This window comes from Cynocephalus volans, chromosome 4 (assembly GCF_027409185.1).
Source record: "Cynocephalus volans isolate mCynVol1 chromosome 4, mCynVol1.pri, whole genome shotgun sequence".
Lineage (NCBI taxonomy): Eukaryota > Metazoa > Chordata > Mammalia > Dermoptera > Cynocephalidae > Cynocephalus > Cynocephalus volans.
The window spans coordinates 151,442,160-151,447,823 of record NC_084463.1 but is presented as its reverse complement, the minus strand read 5'-3'; the positions used below and the strand labels follow the sequence as shown (position 1 = coordinate 151,447,823).

Here is a 5,664-nt window from a genome sequence, read left to right as displayed (position 1 = left end):
TGCTTTCTACCATGTTGTCATACTTCTTCCATGTTTCAATAGAAAACCTAACTAGTAAAAAATTCAAGGGATCCAAAGTTGCTTCTTGATTGTCAAAACAAAAAAGTTCCCCCATAAAAGCTTATTAAATACATAATTGATAATATCCTGGGAAGTTAAAATTATATATATGCCAACACATATATTAAAATGAAAAATAACAAAATAAAAGATGGAATAAATGTGGGACTGAGGTAAGGTGATTATTCAACTTAGACAAGACAGGTTTCCCCTGAATTTCCATTCTCTAATCAACTGGAAGAAAGAGTAGCATAAAAAGTGGACTGAATATGTCAACAATAAGGCAATATGGAGGATATTCCAATTAAATTTTTTTTCATGTCTGTGAGTATGATTTCATTTTGTAGAATTACATTTCCTTTCTTCTATCATAATTATTATGACTGAAGATTTAGTGCCCATACCTGAAGAAACTCTTCAACTGGAACCTGCTTATGAGTAAAGCAAACCTACCCCTAGAATGTCAATATATCTTTTCCAGTATAGTTCTTTGATTATTTATCAAAATTCATCCCCAAGGCTCAATGTCATACTCCCCTGTGAAGCTTATTCAACTAAAAATTTATTGATCTTTACCTTATGATTATGATTTGATAATTCTGAGATATAGCCTTATAAACTGTATGTATTCAAAGTTGTACAATAGGTTTAAATGTACACTCGTTGATCAAGAACAATCAGAAAACAGAACAATATTTTTATAAAAACACTCAAATTTTTCTTCTAATGATGTAACAAACCTCTACAAACTTGGTCCATTATCAAAATAGAAGATATTGGTATTTTACAAACAAAAGAATGATATTTACAGTAAGGAGAAAGAAAAACCTTTACAGAATCTAAGTTTATTATTCAAATCCAGCATGAAAGCATGTGATGATGGTACACTGTGTCTTTCATTTAAAAATCATATAAATCATAATAATTGAAATAAAAAAATTCAGAATTATTTTATTAAGAATTTAAATTTATTGATAGTATACATTTATTCATTCATATAATATTAAAAAAAGACCTGGAGAGTTTTATTTTAAACATAATTTCCAGTTCAATATTGGTAACCTGGCTGTGAAAAGCATTTTAGCCATGTGTAATTACAGCTTTTCAAGATACGGTGACTCACAATACCCATCCACACTCAGGAAGAAACTAAAAAGGAAGCCACAGAATAAGAGAGATTTACTGTATTACTCTCATTCATATCTTGCTTCATTTAAACATATTTAGCTTTCTTTTTTTAAAAACATATATCTTTCTTGATTCATGGGAAAACTTCTTCCAAATTAGCAACCTGCTTACTCCTCAGCAAAACTGGTGAATGACATCTTTGTTTCTATATTAACTTCACAACTCAGAGAGCTTCTGTTTATGCATTCATTCAACAACCCCCTAACCTTAGCTTCTTTTAAAACAATATGCTAATCATAATTTTTTAAGAAATAATATAAAAGATAAAAGTTTTAAAAAATTAAAAACCAGCATTGCTTGAAAATCTATGTCAGCCACCTGACCTTCACTTTCTCTGATGTAATTACAGCCTATCTCAACCTTCTTTTCATTGACCTACTGAATTCTGAAACTACATAGATTAAAGGAATAGAATGGATCTGTCATGAATCTCTTCAAGGCAGCCTTTACATCCTTATTGCACAGGCTGTAGATCATGGGATTCAGCATAGGGATCACCAGTGTGTAAAACACAGAAGCAGTTTTACCAGTATCTAATGAATGGTTAGTTCGAGGCTGCGCATACATGAATAGTAGTGTCCCATAAAAAACTGTGACTGCCATCACATGTGAAGCACATGTTGAAAAGGCTTTTTTCCTCCCTTCTGATGAACGTATCTTTAGAATGGACAGAACAATGTTGAGATAGGATACTAGAACTATAATCAGGGAAGAAATCAAATTTGTAGCTGCAGATATAAAGACTATTATTTCTGGAATGTAAGTATCAGAGCAAGACAATGCTAACAGAGGCACATTATCACAGTAGAAATGATTGATTACATTGGAAGAGCAGTAAGACATGGAGAATACACAAGGTGAAACCACAATAGCTGTAGAAAAGCCATAGAGGTATGTGAGGAATACCAGCAGAAGGCAGATCCGCAAAGATACCACCACCATGTAAAGCAGGGGATTGCAAATGGCTACATAGCGGTCATAGGCCATCACAGCAAGCATTGTAACCTCAGCTACAATGAAAAACTAGAACGCTCCGAATTGGGTGGCACATTCATAGTATGAGATGGTTTTCTTCTTTACTAATAAATTGGTCAGCATTTTAGGGGCAATAACAGTAGAGTTGCCAAGATTAATGACAGCCAGTTGTCGAAGGAAAAAATACATGGGGGTTTGAAGTCGAGAGTCAACACTGGTGAGGGTGATGATTCCCAAGTTCCCTGTCACAGTCAGGCCATAGATCACCAGAAAGATCAGGAAGAGGGGAATCTGGAGCTCTGGACGGTCTGAGACACCTGTGAGAATGAACTCAGTGACCCCAGTGAAATTTCCAGAAGCCATGTAGGAGTTTGAAAATTCATCTATCTGAGGAAGAAAAGAAGTAGTTACAAACTTTAAAGAATTACTTTCTTGGACTGTCATTAGATGACAAGTGTGATTCCTTGGGTGAGGTATCCTTGACTTACATATTAAAGTAGCTCAGTTATTAAACTCAAGGTTCTAAGTCTAATAAACAAAATTTGCAATTGTTTGTGAGATAGAAAAACAGGTATGGTAAATTAAATAGATGGTCCAGCATCACACAACATTTGAGAATTTATTTTCTCACAATCTTATTAAATTATAAATATGTTCTTAGCTTGTAAACATTTGAAGCCACAATTGATAACTTTTGTCTTTTGCATTGAATGTGAGAAAGAATTGAGTAGTCAAATTTCCACAAATAATCAATGGCTTCTTTCAGTTTCATTTCTTTGTTCCTGCATTTTCTTAAGAATAAATGATTCCAGGCACTATCCTGCCCAGTTTCTTTACACTTTATTTTTAATAATGTATATTAGATGCACATTTAACTTGCACATTCTACCATCCATGTCTGCTAACTTTTGTTCTCTCATTTTCCATTTTATTAACTGAAACAAAAATACACAAAAATATGTCCTCAGATCTATTTTTCAGGTTACTAACTCTCCTTTCAGCTTTAAAAGATATTTAAAATTTCATCATTTTAAATTCCGTGACATTATGCATTACTGGATCTAAAGTTTACTATATCCTACCTTTTTCCTCTCACTTTTTTCTTCTAGCCTCACAAGCTTGTAAACTGTTATATGTTTTCTATTGCATTCTTGGTTTAATCATAATTTTATTTATAAAATTTTATATCTTACAAAATATATCTGCTTTTAATTTAATTTTATCTTTTCTATTGATCCTTTTTTACATTTTTCGTATTTTTATTATTGTAATAATAATAAAAATCCATATTTTTATCGAGTTTCTAAAATAATTAAAATTAATATATTTGCTATGGAATTCTACTTTCTTTTAATAAGACTGAATATTTTCTTAGAATTGCTCATTTTGAGGATTACTGCCGCCCTAACTATTAGAATCCCTTGGCTGTGTAAATCGATAGTTCCAGTAGTAGATGCCTTACCCGAAGAAGTCCTGTTCTAGTCCCTTCCCTAAAACTTTGGAGTGAACTTTCAGAGAATACAGACTATATCATCACACGTGTGTGAATTTTAAAAGCCCAGAGATGTTGACATTTTTTTTCTCCTTTTAAAAAGAATAGAGTAGAAAGAAAACGTTAAAAAACATATTTCACAGTAAGAAATAAGGATGAAATGACAATGCAAAAAAGAATCAGAGAAATAAGACAAATATAATTCCTAACATTGTCAAACAAACATCATTCAGTTTTCAATTTCTTGGTTTGCAATTTTCAATATTCAACTTTCTATTGATTCAGTTGCTTGGTTTGCAATTTTCAGTATTCTGTATTAATTTGTTTCTGGAACTTAGTATCAATCTTTTCTTTGATTTCTTTGAATCATCTTCTTATTTACCAAATATTTATTTAATTTCTACTCTGTGCCAAGCAATGATCAAGTATCCGATAAATTACTTTCTCCTCACCTCAATGGACATGGTATTCCAGTGACAGAGAAAAGACAAAAATCTGTTAAAGAAACACATAAGCAGGATAATTGCATATTTTCACAAGTATAATAAGTCAATTAAACAATAAAACACACTAGGATAACCTGGAAGAATAACTTCACATGAAGTGATAACGAAGACCTTCACGAGAGAGTGACATTTGAAGTGAAACCTAAAGGATCAGAAATAACCAGGAATATAATGAATCACAGGAATAATATTTCAGGATTCTAAGCAAAAGTGAATATGTTAAAAATGCTGCTCTGAGGTATAAAATAACTTTAAAAAATTAAGTTATTTTTTCTGTTTGGGGGGTTGCTTTATAGAGGAAACTGTGGTTTATAATCGGGAAGTGGAGAATTAGTAGAATCAGATAATATGTCTTCAATAAATATTTGAATTTCATTCCAAGTGAATTGTAAGCCATGAAGAAATTTTAAGTAGGTGAATAACACTATTAACTTTAAGTTTAAAAAAAACAGCACTCTTGTTGTGAACATAACAAATAACTGGATTGGAAAAGGCTAGAGGTTAGGCATCAGTGGATATTTTTCAAAACTGAGATAAGCAGTTTTTATGGGATACCTGGTACTAGATAATGTTGACTGGGCCCAAAGAGGAGAAGCTGGAAATAGAGAGAAGATGATAAATTTGACAGCTGGGAGTAGAAACGAGATGATCTCCTGAACATAAATTATATAATGAATTACATGAGAGATATATGAGGGTATGATAGATGAGAAGTAAAAAAAAAAAAGGCTTTTGTGGATTTTTTCTTTTTGCAATTGGACCAATGGCTACTATATTTTTTGAATATTAATGGATGTAGTTTGAGATGGAGTGGTCAAAGTGGTGTTTTGAACATATTATGTTTAGATGCTTATGAAACATTTAGATGATCATTTAAGCAAGCTAATATTTAAGTCTGGAGCACATTGTTGTGGGTAAGCTTGCTGTTGCTTCAGAAACTTCAACCTAGACAGTAGTACAATACTTTATTTTTCATCTATTTCAAGATATGCATTTCTTTTTTTAATTTGTAACCATAATTCCATATATGTTCCACATTCAAACTGCATCTTTTTACAGTGAAGGTCAAACCTCTGTTTTTGAGATTTTGGTTTTCTTTCTATCCCCAAACAAAATTCTACAGAGTATAACTTCTCAGTCTGCTTCCATGCTTCTTGCTTATCTTTCTTTCTCTTCGTCTGCAATTTTCAATATTCTGTCTGCAAATTCATTCTCTCCATTGTTTCTTTTGGTAAACATATCACCAGTCAGATAAAGGTAATGTTTGCATATTGTATCAGCTTCTCTGTTTCTGTTGAAACCTAGTGTGTTGCTAGTTTTAAATTTTATTTGAAAATGCAACAATACATTTTTAAAGCAACTGTTTAAAATCACAGATATTAAATTCATCATCTAATTTTTTCTTTCAAAATTCCATGTTGTGTTGCTTTCTAATTTCTATAC

The 5,664-nt window shown here is 31.8% G+C and overlaps 1 pseudogene; it reads right to left on the bottom strand.

The window, feature by feature from the left end:
* Positions 1-1,623: 1,623 nt before the first annotated feature.
* On the bottom strand, positions 1,624-2,586 carry LOC134376585 (olfactory receptor 8J1-like; annotated as a pseudogene).
* Between the last annotated feature and the right edge of the window lie 3,078 nt (positions 2,587-5,664).